Source organism: Protopterus annectens, chromosome 5.part0, assembly GCF_019279795.1.
Source record: "Protopterus annectens isolate FY-2018-M chromosome 5.part0, PAN1.0, whole genome shotgun sequence".
Classification (NCBI taxonomy): Eukaryota; Metazoa; Chordata; order Ceratodontiformes; family Protopteridae; genus Protopterus; species Protopterus annectens.
Genome location: NC_056735.1, coordinates 1,030,135,468 through 1,030,158,341, shown reverse-complemented (window position 1 = coordinate 1,030,158,341; position 22,874 = coordinate 1,030,135,468). Strand labels below are relative to the sequence as shown.

Here is a 22,874-nt window from a genome sequence, read left to right as displayed (position 1 = left end):
TTCTCTAGTACAAAGTCAAGGTCCCAGGCAGGAGTGGGAGCTCTTCTTGGGAGGTCTTAAATTGTTAGCTCCTCAGAGGGTGAGAAAAGATGGGTGGCTCAGTATTGTAATGAGCTGAGATGGCAGAGGCATAAATCTTAATTGATGAGAAGGATAAGCCTTTGTGGAGCAGCTCTGCTAGGTAATCTAGGATTTGATGGCAAGGAGGGCACGGCTGTGTCCTTCCCTTGAGACTAGCTCCAAGAACAGCATCTATCCCATTTTTCTGAATAGGATTTTCCTAGTACTGAGGCATAAATCTTAATTGATGAGAAGGATAAGCCTTTGTGGAGCAGCTCTGCTAGGTAATCTAGGATTTGATGGCAAGGAGGGCACGGCTGTGTCCTTCCCTTGAGACTAGCTCCAAGAACAGCATCTATCCCATTTTTCTGAATAGGATTTCCTAGTACTGGGCCTCCTGGACTCAAGGATAACATTCAGCTCCTGTTTGCTGAGGGTAGATGGTGATGTACTCAGGGAATAAGCCAGGCTGCCAAGTTCAGGGTTTGCAGTAGAGGATGCAAAATCTGTCCCTCCTGCTGGGAGAGCAGAGAGGGAGTCTGATGTAGGTGCCAGGATGGCACTGCTGTCAGACTGCATAGCAGTGGGTGCCAGTGCTGGCATGGCCAGTCTGGTGTAATAAGGATCGTCCTTGGCCTGTCCTGTTTGATCCTGAGGAGTACTTTTGGAAGGAGGGGCAGAGGGGCAAGGCATAGATTGAGAGGTTTTCCCATGTGAAGGATAGGGAATCCACTTTCCAAGCTTGGCTGTGGGGAATTCTGGTGCAAAATTTGTTTAGTTGATGGTTTTGGGGGGATGCAAAGAGGTCCACATCTGGTGCCCCCCCCCCACCTGTGTATTAGAAGTTTGAATGAGTTTAGTTTCAGTTTCCACTTGTGTGGGTCCATTAGATTTCTGCTTAAGTTGTCTGCCAGTGAATTTTGTTTGCCTGGCAAGAACTGAGCTTGCAGGTGCAACTTGGTTGCTTAAGGCTGCGTTCCACAGGGCCATAGATAACCTACAGAGTGGGTAGGAGTGAACCCCCCCCCCCTCCTTGTTTATGTACCACATAACTGTGGTGTTGTCTGTCTTTATCAGGATAAGGTATTTGAAGGCTGTCAGTGTATTCTGTACAGTTATTTCTTTTTGATTGATATGCAGATAAATTTGTCCTGGGGTCCATTTGCCTTGAATGCATTTGCCTGCCATGTGAGCCCACCATGCATAGTCTGATGGTCTGTTGTCAGAGTTTGGACGGCGGGAGGTTGTGAGAAAGGAAGTCCCTTGTTGGGGTTGCAAGCCTCTGCCCCCAAAAGAACTATGTCCTTAGGCAAGGAATGACAGGAATCACTGTTTCTAGGTCCTGGGAATGCTGACATGAGAGACTTAAGTACCACTGAAGTTTCCTCATATGCAGTCTTGCATATGGAATTAGTAGAATATATGAGGCCATGAACCCAAGGCTTGCAATTTTTCTTGCAGATAGCTGGGTTTGGGTGGCCAGTAGCTTGAAATAAGTTGTGAAATAAACCTGCTTTTCTGGAGTGAGGAATGCCACCTGGGAAGTTGTGTTCAAGCTTGCTCCCAGGAATACAATCTTTTGGCTGCGTACCAGATGTGATTTATTTTCGTTGATGATATACCCCAGAGAAGTTAGGCGTCTCTACAAATGTCAGGTGCTGAAGTAGCAATTTCTGACTGTCCGCCTGAATCAGGCAATCGTCCTCCAATTATGGGTATATTTGAATATTTCTCTGCCTGCAGTAAGCAATGGCTGGAGCCAGAAACTTTGTGAATACCCTGGGCGCACCAGATAAGCCAAAGGGAAGTGCAGAGAATGTAGATATTTCCTGCAAGATTCCCCTATGGGGATGTGCAGATAAACTTCTTTTAAGTCTAGGGTGACTAGCCAGGAGTCATTGGCTAGCATAGGAAGGAGCTGCTGGAGTGTAAGCATTTTGAATTTTGGTATCACCAGAAAGTGTTTAGGAATGACAGATCCAGAATAGGGCGCCAAGAGTTGCCTTTTCTGGGCACCAGGAATAGCCTGGAGTAGAAACCCCTAGTCCCCTTTGCTCTGTTGGAACAGGTTGAATAGCCCTGATACTGAGAACAGAAAGTACTTGCTTTTGGGCCTCTGTCCACTGGTTTGGAGGAAGGTCTGGCAATCTGCTTGGGTTGGCAGAGAGTGGAAATAGAATCTGTATCCCTGGGATACAATGTTTAAGACCCATGGGTCCTGGGTAATATACTCCCAGTTTTTTGCATGCAAGGCGAGTGTTCCTCCTAGGGGTGCAAGTACTTTGGCATGACTGGGAAGGATTGAGGACAAGTTATTGTGAACTTTTTCCATAGGGGGGTGGCTTACCACTCCCAGTTTTTGAGGAGGGAGCACTCCATTGTTTAGATCTGTGGATACACTGAGACTGTAGTCTTTGTGGTCTGTTGCCCCTGGGTTTGGGCTGAGGAGGTCTGGAAGGGACTGGAAAGGACCAGTTTTTAGAAGGCCAATGCCTACTGAATCTAGGTGGCTGTACCTGTAGGAAATCTATAACAGTTTGCATGGAATTAGGTTTTTCCTCCATCTTTTTAAGAACAACTTCCGCTTTACAGCAAACAAACATTCTTGGTTTAATGAAGCATCAAGTAATTTTTCCTTGACATGGTCTGGGAAGATTTGTTCCTTCAGCCAAGCATGCCTTTTCAGAAAGGACCCAGTGACAGCAGCCCTGCAAGATGCTTCTAAGGCATCAAAACCACACTGCAAAGTATGTTTACCAACTTGGTTTGCAGAATGCATTAAGTCTTGTAAGTCCTTATTTTCTGCACAATCAGGAATCAACAATATTTTTTATTTAATTAGCTCAATAATATGCTGCTGGTACTTCAACATGTGAAACTGGCAATTTAAAGCCCTGATGGCAAGAGTTGCAGAGGTATAAACCTTCTTGCCCCATCTGTCTAGCGCCTTAGAATCCCTGTCCGAAGGGGTAGGGTTTTTGACTGTATAAGCCTTAATACCTTTAGGTCACTGGGAAATGGTCTCTGGATCCGCAGTGGGATTTTTAAAAAGAAATCTGAGAGAGTCTGTACCCTGTAGTATCTGTCAGGCTTTCTAGGAGCAGGTGGTAAAGTATCAGGGGTAAGGCTGGATTCCATGAAGACATCATCTACAATATCCAAGACAGGGGAAATAGCTAGAGGCCTATGCTGAGGCAAGTCTAAAAATTCTCAGTCTCTTTTTGGACTGTGGGTAGTTCCTGGCATTCCCTGCAGAAATGCTCTCTTGGGGTATGCAAGGTTTCACCGAAAGAAAGGTCCTCGGGGGGGGGGGGGCTGAGGGAATTGAATCCTCTGCATCAAGAGCCCTCATAGGTAGATAAGGGTATGTCCTGGTAATCACAGGGGTCAGAGTCATCAGACTCATGGTCTGAAGAATCAGAAGGAAAATCAATGCTTTGTCTTTTAGAGGGGGAAGGCTGGCTTCCCCTAATTAAAGTAATAAGATCTTCAGCCATTCTAAGCATTTGTTTCTGTGGCATGGGAGCTTGAGAATAAGCGTTGGTCAGTTTCCTAGGCGTAGTGCGAACTCTGGGCCTGAGAAATTTGGTAGATTTAGTCATTAATGAAGTAGTCGGTTTGATACGAACATCGGAAGGTCTGAATACACCCTCAGAAGCCGGTGCCTGCACAGCAGCTCCGGACCTATCCAAGGTAGAGACATCCGCAGGTTCTGTAGTCAAAGAAGCATCTTGTGGCATACCGGACTCCGAAAGGGTCTCAGTAGAGGCCTGCGAATCTGTAGAAGTGGGTAACAGGGGCTGCAAAAGAATCTCATTGAGTACCGGCGGACTGGCAACTAGCTTAACGGAAGCATCGTTGGCAGTTTTGGACCTATGTGGTCTGTCTCTATCTATCTTTGCATTTTTTTGGAAGACTGGTAGTCGGATGGCTTACCAAAGCCATTCTGGAATACGGAGAATGAGAGCAAAAGAATTTCGAGACAAAAATAGCCAGACAACGAACAGTTCGGGCGTTGAACGAGGCACAGAACAGACGTCGTGGTCTGGGCCTAAACAGGTGACGCAGTAAGAATGAAAATCTCTGAGGTATTTGCTTTCCACAGGCAAGCCAATTGTTAACTTTTTCTGACATCTGTTAGAGCAAGAAAAAAGGATTCCCAACAAGGTACTTAGCTTTAGAAGACTTCAGGTTTGAAACTCATAAAACAAAACTTTCAGGTAGCTGCCGACCAGCACTTGCAAACTGCTTCTGCTTCGGGCTCCTGCACAGCAAGAAAAGCTGATGTAATGGCATCGGCTGCATGTTTTATACCCCTGATGACCTGACGTCATGGATGAGGTTGACAGCATCTGATGCAGAAATCCCAAGACTCTGGTATTCGGGCCGACTGAGGAGAAGGAGCAGAAACATTTCCCAGAAAGCCATTGAGAATAGCTCTCGCAAACCCCACTCTGGACTCGGAAATAACATCAAATCTGTAATGCTTGATGAAGGTATGAACAGTGGACCAGGTAGCTGTCTCCAGGACAGAATCTAGTAAAGAGTGTGCCCTTACAGGGCTTTAGAGATCCAAGAGGAAATAGTTTACTTGGAAACAGGTTGGCCCAGGGCCCTTGGGTGACAGGAGACAATCTGTCAGACTTGCAGATGGCCTTGGTTTTGCACAAATAGCATCAGAGTTGTCTGTGAAGGTCCAAGGTGTGGAGAATCTCCTCACTTGAGGATTGGGGAAATGGGAAGAAGATAAGGAGATTGACAGCCTGACTCAGGGTAATTCATTAACCACCTTGGGCATGAAGGATGGGTTAGTCCGAAGAGAAACCCTCCCCCTATGAAAGAGTGACGGGAGAAAAGGCCATATGGGCTTGCAGCTCAGAAACCCTTCTGGCTGAGGTAATAGCCACTAGCAGAACAGTTTTCCATGTGCAGTGCTGCAGGGAGGATGAAGTGCTGGTTCGAAGGGGGCTACGGTAAGTATTTCCAGGACAAAATTAAGATCCCAAGGAGGCGGCATTGGTTTCCTTGGTGGTCTAACGCGAAGGATGCCTTTTAGGAACAGCTGGACTTCTAACCTGGAAGCCAAGAAAGGAGACATGAGTACATACGCTGAGATGGCAGACAGATTTGCCTGGACTTGGGAATATGACAAGTCACTCATTAATTCACACAGGTAAGACAAGACCACTGGCACCTCTACAGACCGTGGTTGCAAGTGTTTTTCTATGACACCAGAAGGAAAATATCTTCCATTTGGAGACGCAGGATTTCCTAGTAGTGGGTTTTCTGGCATCCTGCAGAACTTGTAGCATATCCTCAGTGTAAAGGTGCCTAAAGGGAATCAAAGCCCAATCACCCACAGAGTCAAGTTTAGGGCCGACATTTTTGGATGCACTAGAGTTCTCTTGTACTTTGTGAATAGGTCTATCCTGTGGGGTAACTTGTGGTGAATGCCTTTGGCTAAATGTAGAAGGGGAAAACCCAATGCTGTCTTGGCCAAAAGGGAGTCACCAGCAAGATTTTTGGTTAATCCCACTGAACTTTTGGCAGAACCTTATGAATTTGTGGGAAGGGGGGAATGCATACAGAAACATCCCCTTCCATGGAAAGGATAGTGCACCCACTTTCCATGCCCCAGGATGTGAAGTCCTGGCACAATACTTGGGAAGCTGTCTGTTCATGGGGGAGGCAAAAATATTTATCAGAGGGATATCCCAACAATGGACAAGGTGCAGTAACAACATCCTGTTCAACATCCACTTGTGGGATTGAGTCAAGGACCTGCTTAGAGAGTCTGCCATGTTATTCTGAGCTGAAGGAATGTAAACAGCCCGGAGAGAAACCAGACTGCTGGGCTATCTCCCAGGCATACGCCAGTCTGCAGAGGCTATAGGACTTTGTCCCTCCCTGCTTGTTGATGTACCACAGGACTGTGGTATTGTCTGTGAACCACCTTAGGACCCTTGATGAAATCCTTGACTTGAAGATTTTGAGGGCAGATAAACACTCATTTCATTTACGTTGATATATTCTTTTGTCTGAGAAGGGGACCACACATCATAGACCTTCCAGTTTCCCAGAGTTGCACAGCATACAGTGTCTGACACATCCGTGTACAGATCCTGGATGGGTAGAAGTGGTAGGCCTGGATTTCTGGAAACCTGGAAAATCCACCACTCTCCCTTCCTACCCTGTTTGACAAAGGAAGTTAAAGTACAGTTTTGTACCTACCATAAATGTAGATGTTCGAGTGCACATACGGCTGCAGTCATTACACTTGGGTTATCCTGCCGTCAGGCAGGTCCTCGGTTGGCCGAATTCCAAAGTCTTGGTCCGGCGTCGGTTGTCGTCGCTTCTTCCCTGACATCAGAGCGTCAGGGGGTATAAAAGAGGCAGCCGACGCCATTTTCTTCAGTTTTTCTTGCCCCAGATGTCAGGTGTCCCCAAATAGGCAGGCAATACATGATGTTATGCAAACTTACATAAGTAGATAAACCCAATCAGTAGTTGTAAGCAAATACACCATATAGGAGTACCCCAATTTGGGTGTATGCTAGAGGTGTTTGTCATAAGCCCTGTCCTGAGAGGGGATGGAGGGAGGGAAACCTGGACTGCAGCAGTATGTGCACTCGAACATCTACATTTATGGTAGGTACAAAACTGTACTATGTTCATCGTGTCATACTGCTGCAGTCATTACACTTGGGTGAATCCCAAAGCTATGGAAGGGTGGCTGGTATTAGGCTGAATTAGGGGGGGCTAGAATGCCCTGCAGGACTGCGGTGGCAAAGCCCGCTCTAGATTTAGAGTATAGTGGCAGGTGGTAGTGCTTGGTAAAAGTGTGCACTGAACTCCAAGTAGCTGCTTCCAAAATGTCCTTGGTTGGGACCCCCCTGAGATATACTGCTGAGGTAGCTGTTGCCCTGGTGGAGTGTGATCTGATGTATCCTGGCACTGTTTTCCCATGAAATTAATAGCAAAAGCGGATGCAGTGGGCTATCCATTTTGAAATAGTCTGTTTGGAAATAGCCTTTCCTTGAACACCAGCAGCATAAGACACAAAGTTGTTCAGATTTTCTGAATGACTTTGTCCTGTACAAATATTATCGAAGTTGTCTGTGAATGTCCAAGGAGTGAAGTAGTCTCTCCCCTTTATTCTGGGGGTTTGGATAAAAGGTAGGTAAATGGATAGCCTGATTCAAAGCCGCACTGGATACTACCTTTGGCATGAAGGTAGGGTTGATATGTAAAGAGACTCTGTCCTGATGGAAAATGAGGAAAGGTTGCACTGCCATAAGGGCCTGTAGCTCCGAAACCCTGCGTGCTGAGGTAATAGCCAAAAGCAGAGCTGTTTTCCATGACAAGTATTGCAGTTCTGCTGAGGAGGCTGGTTCGAAAGGAGGTAATGTCAATTTTTCCAGTACGAAGTTAAGGTCCCAAGCTGGAGCTGGTGGATTTCGTGGGGGTCTTATATTTTTTGCCCCTCTGAGGAACTGTCTTAGTAAAGGATGTGAGAACAAGGGAGGATCCGTATTGTACTGTGCTGAAATAGCTGAGGCGTGGATTTTGATGGATGAGAAGGAAAGGCCACTGTTTAACATGTCAGCTAGGTACTGTAGAATCTGAGGTATATTTAATATCCAAGGATTTGGTTCCATGCACAAAATCTCTTCCATTTGCCGAGTAAGTTTTTCTGGTACTGGGTCTCCTGGCCTCCAAGATGACATTCTGGACCTCCTTTGAAAGGAGTGTAGATTGATAAGTTAAGGTATTTTCCATGCAGCCAGATTTATTGTCCTGGGCTGACTGTGGAGGATCTTGTAATTTTGCTGAGACAACAGAAGTGGGAATTGAGGTAGGATCCAAGGTGGTGAATGAGATAGGCTCTTTAGGAGCGGGTACCAGTGCTGACGAGGCCAGTCCGGAGCAATGAGAATCATTTGTGGCCTCTCTGCTCAGACTTTTAGTAAAACTTTTGTCAGTATAGGTAGAGGTGGCAAGGCATAGGTTGTCAATGTTGCCGAACTGAAAGATAGAGCGTCCACTTTCCAGGCCTGTGAATGATAGGTCCTTGTGCAGAATTTTTTCAGCTGGCAATTGCTGTGGGAGGCAAATAGATCTAGGTTTGGTTGTCCCCATTTCCGTGCTATCATTGAGAATACTTGAGGGTGTAACTCCCACTCGTGAGGATCTGTCATATTTCTGCTTAATTTGTCTGCCAGAATGTTTTCCTTTCCTGGCAGGAATTGCGCTTGTAGTTGTACTTGTAAGGCCAATGCTGTGTTCCACAGGGTCATTGCCCCTCTGCACAGGGGGTAGGAATGTGTGCCTCCCTGTTTGTTTATGTACCACATAACCATGATGTTGTCTGTTCTTATTAATAGTTGACCTGGATGCAGTAGGTCCTTGAAGGCTGTGAGAGCATTTTGTACTGCTAGCATCTCCTTTTGGTTGATGTGAAGGTGCATGTGTTTTTGAGACCATCTTCCTTGATTGCACTGACCTGCCATGTGTGCTCCCCAGGCGTAATCTGAAGCATCTGTTGTGATGGTTTGATTTGCTTGAGGTATGCAGAAAGGGAGACCCGTGTTTCTTTGGCATGCTTCAGCCCACCACAAAAATTCCTTTTGAAGGCATGGAATGAGTGGTATAATTGTTTCCAGGCTGTGTTGGTGTTGAGACCATACGTTTTTCAGGTACCATTGTAGTTTCCTCATATGCAGCTTTGCAAATGGAATTAGTAGAATGCAGGATATGATGAACCCCAAAGCCTGCAGGATTTCCCTTGCAGTAAGCTGGGTTAAAGTTGTCATTTTTCTGACGTACTGAGACAGTTGCCTTTGCTTGTCCGGTGTGAGATAAACCATCTGGGCCGTTGTATTTAAGCTGGCACCCAGGATTATCTGTTGTGAGGGTATCAGTTTTGATTTATTTTTGTTTACTGTGTACCCTAGGCAATTTAACAGTTTTATTGCAAACGCCAAATGCTGTGGTAGAAAGTCCTTGCTGTCCGCTTGGATCAGGCAGTCGTCCAGATATGGGTAGATTTGTATTCCTCGTCTGCAAAATGCAATTACTGATGCCAGGCATTTCGTAAATACTCTGGGCGCAGTAGATAAGCCAAAGGGCAATGCAGAGAATTGATGATGCATTGTACCTGCAAGAAATCTGAGGTATCTTCTGCAATCTTGTCTGATAGGGACATGCAGGTATGCATCCATGAGGTCCAACGTTACCAGCCAAGACTCCTTGCCCAACATGGGAAGAAGCTGCTGTAATGTGAGCATCTTGAATTTTGGTACCTCTAAATACGTGTTTAGGATAGATAGGTCTAAGATGGATCTCCAGTCTTTGTCCTTCCTTGGTACCAGAAATAGTCTTGAATAAAAACCTTGACCTTGTTCTTTTGTAGGTACCTTTTGAATTGCTTTCATATCCATGAGAGCGGAAATTTGTTTTTGTGCCTCTGACCATTGATTTTGTGGCAGGTTTGGCATGCCTTTCATTTTTGGAAGGGTATGAAAGTGGAATCTGTAGCCTCTGTTTATGATGTCCAGAATCCATTTGTCCTGTGTAATAATGTGCCAATTGTCTGAAAATAAGGCCAGTTTTCTGCCCAAAGGTGCTGCCATTGAATGTTTGTTTGGCAGGCGTAGGGGGAAGTCATTGAGCTTGCTTCCTGAATAGTTGAGGTCTTTCTTCTCCACCTCTTGGAGTTGTTGTTTGCCATTGTCTAGGTCTGTAAGAATCTTGTGGTTGTCCTCTGCCCCTGGGGTGTCTGTACCTACCCCTTTGGGGTCTGTCAGTGATTGGAAAGGACCAGTTTTTGATGGCCAGTTTCTGCTGAAGCAAGGAGGTTGTACCTGCAAGAAATCTTTAACTGTTTGCATAGATTTTGCCTTTTCTTCCATTTTCTTTAAAACCTCCTCTGCTTTGACACCAAATACATTCTTTTGCAATGGTGCATCCAGTAACTTTGCTTTTAGATGGTCTGGTAAGGTTTGCTCCTTTAGCCTAGCATGTCTACGCATCACAGAGCCAGTGACAGCTGCTCTACATGAGGCCTCCAATGAATCAAAACCACACTGTAAAGTATGTTTTCCCATGTGTTCTGCTCCATGCAATACATCCTGCATCTCTTTTAAATCTGGTTGATCTGTTTGTGTAATCTTAAGTTTCAATTGGGAGATCAAAAACTTCTGGTATTTTAGCATGTGAAATTGGCAGTTTAATGCCCTCATGGCTAAAGTGGCAGAAGTATACACCTTCTTCCCCCATCTTTCTAATGCTCTGGAATCTCTTTCAGAAGGTAAAGGATTTTTTGCAGTAGAGGCCTTAATCCCCTTAGGACCCTGTGAAATGGTTTCTGGGTCAGCAGCAGGGCTTTTATACAAAAAACTGGTGGGAATCAGGGACCCGGTAGTATCTGTCTGGTTTAACTGGGACAGGAGGCAAGGAGTCTGGATTCAGAATGGCTTCTGCAAAAACATCATCCAAAATATCTAAAACCGGAGGAATAGCAAGGGGCCTATGCTGAGAAAGAAGGAGAAACTCCCGGAACCTTTTCTTAGAATCTGAGTAATCCTGTCCTTCCCAGTGGAAGTGTTCCCTCAAGGTATGCAAGGCTTCCCCGAAGGAATAGTCCTCTGGGGGGGAAACAGAGGGAATTGATTCCTCTGCATCAGAGTCTTCATATGGAGAATAGGAGTAATCTTGGTCCTTAGAAAAACCTGAGGTAATGGAAGCTTGATCTAAGGAAGGGTAGTCTTCCTCCAACCTGGGTCTTTTTTCTAAGGGGGGCTGAGAACCCTTGATAAGAGTAATTAAATCCTCAGCCATCTTGAGCATCTGCTTTTTAGGCATGGGTTGCTGAGAGGGGGTCTGAGGACCCTGTTTCCTAATTTTCATAGGGGCTTTAGATTTTGAGTAAGATTTAATGGTAATAGAAGTAGGTTTGGAAACGCCTTCAGAAACTGAAGGCCTAGCTAAATTTTCTGGTTCCCCGGTGTCTAGAGAGGTAATCGGTTCCGGAGGGCCTGCAACTTCAGATTGAGAGGTCACCGGTAGAGGGCCTGCAACTTCAGATTGAGAGGTTGCCGGTAAAATAGATTCAGCATTAGTCAGGGGCTGTGAAGGCGCCTCACTGAGAACTGGAGATCCGGCGGCAGGCCTAAGCGTGGTCTCAGTATCCGTTTTGGGTCTCTGATGCCTATCTTTATCTTCGCATTTTTTCATTAAGCCTGGTGTCGGAAAATCCGACGACATGCTGTAGTTAAATTTTTGCCAAAGTAATGAAGGGCGTACTCCGCCCGACGTTTTATAGTGCGTTTATTGAACCTAGCACAAAAGCGGCAGCCCGAGACGTCGTGGTCTGGGCCTAGGCAAGGAATACAGTATGAGTGAAAATCCTTATGCGGTATTTGCTTCCCACAAGAAATGCAATTAACTTTGTCTGACATCGGTATGAGGCAAGAAAAGTTCCCCCAACAGGGTACTTAGCTTTAGAGAAGACTTTGGCTGAAATCCTTTTCGGAAATCTCAGGAGCTGGCCGACCGGCACTTGCGAACTGCTTCTGCTTCGGGCACCACGCAGCAAGAAAGACTAAAGAAAATGGCGTCGGCTGCCTCTTTTATACCCCTGCCACTCTGACGTCAGGGAAGAATGGACGACAACCGACGCCGGACCAAGACTTTGGAGTTCGGCCGACTGTGGACCCGCCTGACGGCAGGATAACCCAAGTGTAATGACTGCAGCAGTATGGCACGACGAACATCAACAAATTCCACAGGGTGAGTGTGTTGCTTCCAAACTGTTCTCAGGAACCATTAAAATTGTAGCCTGGCAAAGGGAAGCACTGGAACAGTTGAGGCCATGAACCCCAGCAGGTGTACAGGTGTAGGAATTCTCTGGCGGTCAGGGATTGAAGTTGTATTAGGTCCTGGAAATATGAGGCGAGAGACATGTTTTCTGAGGGCGTAAACTCGCCATTATTGTGCTGGTCAGGATCCTGCACCCCAGGAAGACATGATCTTGGGGGGGGGGGTCATGGAAGACTTTTGGTGGTTGGTGGTAAACCCTAGCTCTCTCAGAAGGGACACTGTGTAGGAAAGACTGTCTAGGAGTACCTCTGGTGATGGGGCCTGGAGGAGCAGGTCTACAAATATGGAAATATATCGGTATGCCCTGCAGTGGGCTATAACAGGGACTAACATTTTGTGAATACCCTCGGTGCCGTAAGTAGACCAAAGGACAAAGCACAAAACTGAAAACTACAGGAAGCCACAGAAAAGTGAAGAAATCACTTGAACCGTTGGTGAATGGGGATGTGAAGGTAGGCATCTTATGTCCAGGGAGACCATAAAGGCCTGGGGAAGAATCAGAGGGAGTAGAGTAGGTATGGTCAGCATGCAAAAGGTGGGACCTTATAGAAAGGTGTTTAAATGGGGCAGGTCCAGGATGGGGCTCCATGGGCCATCATTTCTTGGGACCTGAAACATCCTGGAGTAAAATCTTTTTCCCCTTTGGTTGGGTAACACCACCCGGATAGTGCATTGAGAAAGGAGAGAGAAGGACAAGTGGAAAAAATTCCATCTGGTCCTGTGGGGGTTCTGGGATTCCCTTGAAGGTAGGATGGGTTTCCTATTCCATGAAGTAATCTTGGTCTATGACAGAGAGGACCCAAGAGTCCTGGGTTATCAGTTTCCAAATCTGAAAGGGGAAAAAGGGAAGCAAATATAAGGGGGAAGATGGGACTGGGACCTGGCAGTCAGACTACCAGGTTTGGCATGGAAGGGTGTGGAGGAAGTAAACTTAGAAGGAGCCCGTCTCCTAGCATCCCTTTTACCTTTTGGTGGGAGAGATTAGTTGCCTTCCTAACAAAGGTGGCTTTGGCTGGGCAGTTTCTATGGAAACAAGGGACAGGAGAGACAAAAATGTGTTTTAAATCCTTAAGTTCCTTCCCCTTTTCCTGAAGTGTTTAAATAGCTCTGCAGCTGCAGTGCCAAACAATGCTATATTGTCCGGAGAGGCATCCATGAGCTTAGCCTTGAAATCATCCGGTAAGCGTTGTAATCTAAGTCATGAATACCTTCTCAGGACAGACCCCATAAGCTGCAGCCCTAGCCAAAGCCTCCACTGCATCATAACTACATTTGGAGTGCCTGGTAACCTGGAAGCAGGAATTAAGAATGCTGGAAAGCTTGGCTTTGTTGGAGAAACTGGAAGTTCTGACAGGAGTTTCACTGCATCTGCCATAACAGCCAGGGAATATTTGGCCATGTGAGTCTGATAATTTATTGCTTTAAAGGACAAGGTTGCAAAAGTATACACTTTTTTCCCCAGTTGCTCCATGACCTTGCTCTCCTTATCAGAGAGGGAAGCAGGGAGGTGGAGGGTAGATGTTTGGAAGCTTTATCTGCTGCCACTGATATAGTAGCTGGGTCAGCAGAGTGTGCCTTAAAAAGGAACTTGCCATCCTCAGGCACCTTGTAAAAGACAATTCAACGCCTCTCATGGCTAAAGTGGAAGAAGTATACTTTCTTCCCCCACCCTATCCCCTTGCCTACCTATCAGGTTTAACAGGGGCAGGAGGCAAAGAATCAGGGTTCAGGGAAGCTCTGCAAAAAGTGCTTTGTTAAATCTAGCACAAGAGCGGCAGCCAACAACGTCGCTGCAGCCCAACTCCGACTCGAAATTTTTTCAACGCCACAACCTGCACTCAAAACTGCGCGCGTAGTACCCCTGGCGCCCTTGTCAGGGCACTTGGGAGCTGCAGTGAAGGTATCCATGAAGGCCAGAAGGACTGGAGGGATGGCTGAAGGATTAGTGGATTCCATATGTAGCAGGTCAAAATACCTCTTTTGAATCTCAGAAACCTGGCAGCAATCCCACTTAATCTTCAGAATGGTCTCTCCAAAGGAAATATCCTCCCCAGGGGAATCTTATCATTAGATTCCTCCTTTGGGGAGGCATAACCCAGGGGAGAAGCAATCAGAGTAGAGTAGGCAAGAGATTCATCCTCTGGTGAATTGTCCTCTTCAGAAGAGACATCCTCTGCAGGCCTCTTTCAAAAGGGTAGAAGAAAGGGCCAGTTTCAGAAAAGAAGGTGCTGACGCCTGGTGGAGAGCCATGAAGGCATAAAAAAGGCCTTGGGTGAAGGCCTGCCAGTCAGGATTTTGATCAGAAGTCTGGTCCTGAGGAACTAGGAAACGTGCTTAGTTTTTAGTTAATTCTTTGGAGCCTCAGGAGTCCGGCAATGAAAGGTGGAAAGGCCTGATGCCAGGCAGCATTCCACAACGTCATTAACAACATCCTCATGAACAACAATCTGCATCACGCTGTGCGAGCCTTCAGAGATAACCAACTGTGGCTCCTCCCCAGTGCCAGAGTTGGACGCCTAAGAATCCCCCCCGGGACAAGCCTATAGACTCCTTGATGGCTTCCAAGGTACCCAAAAACGACTCTTCAAATGTCGCAGCGGAGGGATGCCCAGAGTTAGAGGGAGCAGCTGTAGGATCTGGCCAATGCTTCTAGGCCTTCTTGAGTTGCGGCTCTTCTGAAGAGCCCAATGTTGTTTCATGTCTTGAGCTAAGCGCTTAAGGCACTGATTTTCCAAATATAACCTAAGAGATGCTAGGCTGCTATGGAGAATTTTAGTAACAAAGGCCTTGCAGATATTGCAGGATGTGTGATCATGGTCAGGACCTAAGCAAAACACACACAGCTCGTTGGGAGTCTATGTGAAATCTGCCTTCCATTCTGACACTTGCCCTTCCTAGCTGAAGTACAACAAAAAAACACAGTAGCCAAATGGAAAAAAAAACCCTATGAGGTACTTATCTGAAGCACAAATGTGAGTTTTCTGGCGATCGACAACCGCAGCTGGCAGTAGGACAAGCAGCAGAAAAGTCCTGGGGCATGTACATGCCATCTTTTTATGGCCAACATACACTGAGTGATGTGCTCCTTCACACATACCATGCAGTAGCTTTAGACTTTGGTATACTGGCTAGACATATGAGTCAGCCGGAGGCGAACTCCATGTTTTGAATACTGCATTATATGAACAGGACGACATCAAGGTTTGCTGGAGGAACTGGAGAAGCTAGCATTTGTCAGATGTGCGTCCGTAGTGAAAGAATCCTGTCTGGGGGAAGATAGGCCAGGGTTTTGTGTCCAAATGGGCTCTTGTGAAATTTAATGCCTGCACTGGTTGCAATTGCGACTTCTGAAGATTTACAGTGATCCCCAAGGTTGGAGCCAATTGCAAGAGAAAGTCTCTGCCCTGGATCAGTAGATCCCTGTTAGGTGCGACTAGCCGCCAATTGTTCAGGTAAGAAAATGCATGGAATCCCTGCAGCCTGAGGTGAGCTACAACCATCATGCAATTTGGTGAACACCCTGGGGGCTGTGGTGAGACCAAATGGAAACACACAAAACTGGCAGTGACTGACTCCCCGCCTGAAACAAAGTACCTTCTGGAGCATCTGCTCATATTGTTATGCTAGACCTGAAAGATGTGTACTATTGAGCAAATCCAATCATCCTTCTGTAGAAAGGGAAGGATGAACTGAACTGTGACCATCCTGAACCTAGTGTGCTTTACCAATTTGTTTAGGGTAAGTCAGGACCAGTATAGGCCTGAGGTCCCCTGTTTTCTTTGGAACTAAAGAACCAGGAGTAACTTCTTGATCTGAGTTGGTCTGGAGGGATCTCGTGGATGACTTTTTTGAAGCAACTTTATGAATTGCAAAGCTGCTGCCTCCCTCTGGTTGGGTGGTATACCGGGGAAGTGTTTTTTTGGCTTGGGGAGTTTTAAAAAAAGAGAATGGAGTAATCTCTGGATACAATTCCTTGCATCCATCTGTCATTCATGATGGCTAACCAGGCTTTTAGGTGCAAGAAACAACATCCCCCGACTGCCTCCAGAGATGGACAGTTGGCCAATGTTTCAGGGATGCTGCAAGGATTGCTCTGAAGGAGAATTCCAAGATCCCTGATTTAGTGGACCTCCTCTGCCATGTGGGAGGCATCTACCTCTTGAATTATTCTCGCCCATTGACCCTGGGGGAAAAATCTCCCCGAGCGTCCTGGAAAGGACTCTGACTTTCTGAACCACAACTTTTTTCCCTACACTGATTCCTGGAAAAGGATCTCTGTGGAGTAGAAAAGCGGATTCTGATGCAGATTCTATGTTGTAGATGGGCAGGACTGAAAAGCCTCCAGGAACACTTGACTCATCCGGGGAGGGGTTTGGGGCCGACCAGCCACTTCTGATGAAGGACTTCCAAAATGTCTCCAAAGATGATGTCAGGTGGAGATCTAGGGGACCCCCCCCTCCCCTTCATCGGTCTGTGTCTGTCGAATCTAGGCATCTCCTTTTGTACCTTTTCTTTCAAGAAGACACCTCGGTGGGGTGCTCTGGGAAGGTGTGGAAAGAAACCCGCGCTTCCACAACTGGAAGAGACTGGAGGCCTTGACGGACTGACTGCGCCCGTGACAGAAGTGAGGTCTCTGACTCAGAGCTCGGGAGGAGAAGGGGTGGATCCAATACTCTAGGAGCCAGGACTCTCCTAGGAGTGGAGAGGACTCTCTCCACCACCTCAAAGGCTGAAGGACTCCTGGAGTCCTGAGGTAGCCTACCCTGCCAAGGAGAGTCAGGAACAGACTGCCCCTGGTCACCAGCAGCCCACCACTCTGAAGGAGGAGTTGGCGGCAAGTTGTTGAATGCAGAGGCACCGAGGGGAAGCGACAACTCCAACTTCAGAGACAAATTCACTCTCCACAGATTCAAAGTAGAGGCTTCGGCTCCCAAAAGCTCCAAGCCTGGACGCAGTCGGCACTGAGCGAGTCACGGAAGCAGCCGTGCTCGAAGTAGTAAATACTACTGAGGTCGACAGATCCGGGATCTTCGAAGTAGCAGGCCTTGCCTCATCAGAGAAAGAGATCGTACTTTGCGAGGGGAAGTTCTGCCTGCAGATCCTGTAGGGGTGGAGCTGCAATGACCCCCATATGAATCTGCATACATAGAAATTTCATCAGTCTGTCCACCTCGTTCTCTGACTGACTGAGAGGACTTGATGGAAGAGGATACGGGGGGTGGGGGGGAGATCTGGAGTGAGGTCTGGGAGATGCATCCCGAGGGGATGTCCTTGGCACCAGAGACTCCAGCCCTGACAAGACAACTGGGGCACAGGGTGAAGTAGCTGCAGAGATCCAAACCAAAGGACTATGCTCTGAGGTTCTCTGGGGCTTTCTGGGAGGCTCTGATGAAACTAAGATGGAGGGGTCAGGGGACCATTTCTTAAGGTCCCTGGCGTACTTGGAATTCTTGGCAGGGGTTTGAGCCCCTGAGACAGAAGGGATAGCTGGAAGTAGGGGGAATAAGACCTTTGAGGACCAGCTTATTCCTTCTATCTGCAATGGCCTGGGGGAAGGAAGGCATTCCAGGTAGAGCAAGCAACTTCAAGGTGTGCAGGAACCAAACAATAAATGCGCTCCCTGTGGGCATCAGATACAGGGATCTTATGCCAACAGGAAGTGCATTTTTTAAATCCAACAGGCTTGTCGGACTTCTCTGTCATGGTAAAGGGAAAAAAAGAAAGGTGCGCCGAGACACAAAATGCTGCAGACAGACAAAGTAAAAAGACAGTTTAAAAAAACAAGACAGAAAAGCTAGGGTAGATTTTTAAGAGAAAAACAGGCCACTCACAATAATGAAGATAAATGCTGAAAAAGACCCACAGAGGAGCTCTAACCAGACCACGATGCTGTGTTGATGAGCGGCAAAAGAGATTTGGCGTATCTGGGAGGAGTGAAGGAGTATGGGTAAGGTGGGTGGAGCTTTAGCTTGCTAATAGCTAGGCTTGCCACCCCTTCTTTATTCTGGACTAACTGGAAATCAAACTGATTCTCCGGTAGTCCAGAAAACACTGCACAAACTCCAGTATTCTGTTTCAAAAAAGGAAACGGACCATCGGGGTTTTTTTTTTTTTTTTTTTTTTTACAGAAAAGCATAGTAAATCAGCAGAAAGCAGGCATTAGGAATGGGAAAAGAGGGTGTTCCCATCAGTGATGCCACAGTGACATCACAAAATGGGTTGTGTGTGGGCAGGAGAAAGGGTGGGGTTACTGGTGATGTGAGGGGTGTGGCCTTACTCTGGTTTTAGCAACAACAAAAGGTGGCAACCCTACTAATGGCAGAGTTGGTTCAAACAGAAACCCAGAAGTAAAGACTGAACAAACAGATCTGTTACCAAGCAATTGTTTCAATATAACTGCAAAAAAGTGTTGCAATTAAAGCATAACAAGTTTAATTATTTCAATCCTGACAGAAGCACCAAGGAAAATAAAGAATCTTGGGGGTTCAATTCATAACTAGACACAGTAAGATTGCCAAGTTTAATGCTATTGGCCGTCAGAAAAGCAATTAATAGAACACGGAAATCAAAATGTAAACCAAATGTTAATAAAGGTAACCTGAATATTGTAAAGGAGATAAAAAGTGGAGGTGGAATCTTTATAAAAGGGGAGGAGCAAATTAGAAATCAATGCAGTTTGTGGGAGCAATACATTTACGAGGAATGTGGTTTAAGGAATGGCAATAAATGAAAATGTATGCAATGCTGCAGTGAGCAACTAAACTGCATAAGCTGAATAAATAATGTTTTGGCTTATTTTCTAATGTACGAGTACTTGTGTTGCTTGAATTATAAATTAATTGAAAATGTTCATAAAGGAAAAATCTCCAGATTTCAAAATTCATTTTTAACAACAAGCATTGTATAAAATTAGACAAACTGTGATCCAACATTAAACTAACTACATTCAAGTACTATTAAATGTTGCCTACTAATAAACCCAAAAAAATATGCCTCAAGTATACAGTAGCACTACAATATATAAATATACAGCAACATTCTACAAAAATTGTGACTAGGGGTGGGCAAACACACTAGAAGAAAACCAAATAAAATGGCCAACAAGCCTCCGAAGTCTAGCTAAATTAAAAAATGTTCATAATTTTATTTTTACCTTTCTGTGGTTTCAGGCGTCTATTTTTATTTGTCTTGTTTGCTGGAACTCATTCATGCCCAAGGTAATTTGCCTGTGGAGCATCATGATCATACTTGGTTTTCTTTTGGGTGCATAATACCAAGTAGACACCCACAACTTTGACAGCTCATTTTGTGATGAATTCTTTAAGGATACCTATAAAAACAAACTGCGATTTTACATTCAACTTGCACAGAAGATAGTACACCAATTTAAAAATCCCAAATAAACCACAAGACACCAGCACATCGAAAAATGACAGCACAGAAGGAACTCTGTCACAACCAGTCTGGAAATCCCAAGGAATACCAGAAGTTTGAATTTAATTTGTTACGTTAAGAGCTTTTGTCCAACAAACATGGACTTCATCAGAACTTTCTAAATCAAACACCTCCATTTAAATAATGTACATCAACTCAATCACAATTTTAGTAACATTACACAAAAAAAAATTGCATGTTTGGATTCTAAGGTACAAATGGCTGTGAATCAGGATTAGAAATTGAGGCAAAAGCAAAGCTTCTATGATAGGGCACAACAGAAGGCTTGGGACCTTACTTCTATAACTCATAGCACTTTTTCTGTATATCTGTTTATAGTGTCACACTCAAAATGCATCATCCTGGAGATTGTTTCCCCAAATCTCTTTCAGTGGGGAGTCTGGTGATAATGCAGCTTTATCGTCTGAGACCAGTTGCCCAGGAAGAGGTATTGGGAGGAACAGGCCAGTGAGTACTCATCTGAAACAGATTTCTCATTAATAAAAAATGTAGCCTATTGCGGAGAAGATCCCCTTATAAGCTCTCCCCAAGACCAACAAGTAAAAGGAAAACCCTCTTGGTTCAATGTAATCCACCTGCTGTATTCCTTTCCTACAGGTATCTTGCAGGCAGACAGCTAAACTGAGTAGAAAGTACAGTTTTGTACCTACCATAAATGTAGATGTCCGAACAGGATAGCATCTGCAGTCATAACAAATGGGTTGTCCTGTCGTCAGGCAGCCCCTCGGTCGGCCGGATTCCAAAGTCTGGGTCCGGCTTCGGCTGATGTCGCACTTCACCCGACGTCATCTCTGCTGGTCTTCGGGTATAAAGGCATCAGCCGACGCCATTTTCCTCAGTGTTTCTTGCCCCAGATGCCAGTTGCCCTCTTGGAAAGCTAAATTTTGGATAAATGCCAATGTTTCCAAAAAAGTAGAAGGCAAACAAAAAATAAGCATGTATGTACATATATACAAACAAATACACCATAAGAGACTCCCCCCCCAGCTAGCTATTAGGAGGGTAAATACCCTAGGAGTACCACAGAGGGAAGGAGGGTGGGTAATCCTGACTGCAGATGCTATCCTGTTCGGACATCTACATTTATGGTAGGTACAAAACTGTACTATGTCCTTCAAGGATGCATCTGCAGTCATAACAAATGGGTAGAATACCATAGCCAAACTAGGGAGGAGGAAGAAGAATTATGGTGTAGTTAGGATCCCTTGCAGTACAGCAGTGGCAAACCCTGCTCGGGATCTAGAGTATAGAGGTAAATTATAATGCTTGGCAAATGTATGCACGGAGGTCCAAGTAGCCGCCTCAATAATGTCCTTGGTTGCCACTCCTCGTAAGAAAGCTGTGGTAGTGGCTGTAGCCCTTGTAGAATGAGGTCTTATGTTCTGTGGAATTGGTTTTCCATGGTAGGAGTAACAGAATCTTATGCAATTTCCTATCCATTTGGAGATTGTCTGTTTGGAAATTGCTTTTCCTTCCCTTCCTATTGCATAGGCTACTAAAAGCTGGTCAGTTTTTCTGTCACCTTTGGTTCTGTCCAGGTAGTAGCGTAACTGTCTATGTACATCCAAGGTATGCAGCAGTCTTTCCCCTGTTCTGTGGATTGGGAAAGAAGGTAGGTAGGTGGATTGCCTGGTTTAAAGACACTCTGGATACCACCTTAGGCATAAATGTAGGATTAGTTCTCATGGACACCCTATCTTGATGGAAGATTAGGAAGGGTTGTACTGTCACATTAAGGCCTGTAGTTCTGAAACCCTCCTTGCTGAAGTAATTGCCAGTAGATCTGCTGTTGCTGCTGGTTCAAATGGAGGGAGTGTCAATTTTCTAGCACAAAGTTCAAGTCCCATGCTGGTAATGGTGGTTTCCTAGGAGGTTTTACATTCTTGATCCCTCTGAGGAACTGCCTGAGTAGAGGATGCGAAAAGACAGGTGGATCGAAGCTGTATTCTGCTGAAATAGCTGATGCATGTATCTTGATGGAGGAATAGGACAGGCCTGTATGGAGAAGCTCTGCCAAGTACTCCAGGATGTTAGCAATATCTATGTTCGACACATCTTTTCCTCTTTCAGTACTCCAAATGACAAACCTTTTCCATTTTCCTGCATAGTTCCTTCTTGTTGAAGGTCTGCGGGCTTCAAGGATAATGTCTTTAACCCTTTGGGATAGGTCTGGGTTAGTTGCTGCTATGTGATGTTCCAGGCAGTCAGTTGCAAGGTTTTTAGGTTTGGGTGCATGATGTTGTAGTTGTTCTGAGTTAACATCAAAGGCATCAGGGTATTGACCACATTCTCCCTGAGACATGCTCCTCAGCAATGGATACCAGTGTTGTCTTGGCCAATTCGGAGCTATCAGGATTATCCTTGGACGTTCCTCTGATTTTCAGTAGTACCTTGTGCATCAAAGGAAGAGGTGGAAATGCATATGCTGTCAGGCCTTTCCAACTGAAGGATAGAGAGCCCACCTTCCATGCAAGTGGGTGGTATGTCCTTGTGCAGAATTTTTTGAGCTGGTGATTGAGTGGGGATGCGAATAGGTCTATTTGTGGCATTCCCCATTTCTTTGTGATGGCCTTGAAGATGTCCGGGTGTAGCATCCATTCATGAGCATCCGAGGTGGTTCTGCTTAACATGTCTGCTAGGGTGTTTTCTTTTCCCGGCACAAATATTGCCTGTAACTGGATGTTGTAGCTCAGAGCCATATTCCAAAGGTCCAGAGTCATTCTGCATAGGGGGGTATGAATGAGTGCCTCCCTGTTTGTTGATGTACCACATGACTGTGGTGTTGTCTGTCCTTATCATTAAATGGTCTTCTTTGAGGAATGGTCTGAATTTCTGAATTGCTAGTTTTACTGCCAGCATTTCTTTTTGGTTTATGTGCAGGTGCAGTTGGTTTGGAGTCCACAATCCTTGTATGCATTTGTCCAACATGTGCGCCCCCCAGCCTAGGTCTGAGGCGTCCGTTGTGATGGTTTGGCTTGCTTGAAAGTTGTGGAAGGGCAAGCCTGGGTTTGACTGGCATGCTTGAGCCCACCATAGGAACTCCTGTTTCAGGCATGGGATTAGTGGGATTTCGGATTCTAAGCTGTGCCTGTGTTGAGACCATAAATTCTTTAGGTACCACTGTAGCTTTCTCATATGCAGTCTGGCATGTGGGACCAAGATTATGCATGATGCCATGAAGCCCAAGGCCTGCAGTACTTTTCTTGCTGTTAGTTTGTTCTGCTTTGTTAATGCCAAGAAGTAAAGAGGGAGTTGTTTTTGCTTTTCTGCAGTTAGGAATGCCATTTGTTTTACTGTGTCCAATTCCGCACCCAAGAATGTTCTTGTTTGGGATGGTATCAGTCTTGACTTTTGTAAATTGACTGTGTATCCCAGGGCTTGTAGTAAGCAAATGACTCTCTGTAAATCTGTTGTCAGCTTGCTTTTGTTGTCCGCTTGTAACAGGCAGTCGCCCAGGTATGGATAAATTTGGATTCCCT

General features: G+C 45.7%; 1 protein-coding gene across 1 annotated transcript in view; it reads right to left on the bottom strand.

Annotated features, from left to right (window-relative positions):
• The window catches only part of NCK2 (NCK adaptor protein 2), a 530,895-nt gene that overhangs the window by 348,686 nt on the left and 159,335 nt on the right, over positions 1–22,874 (bottom strand). Inside the window, exon 3 of the mRNA XM_044072748.1 lies at positions 19,094–19,270. The gene's annotated coding sequence lies outside the window, so the exon portion shown is untranslated. The remainder of the gene's footprint in view (positions 1–19,093; positions 19,271–22,874) is intronic.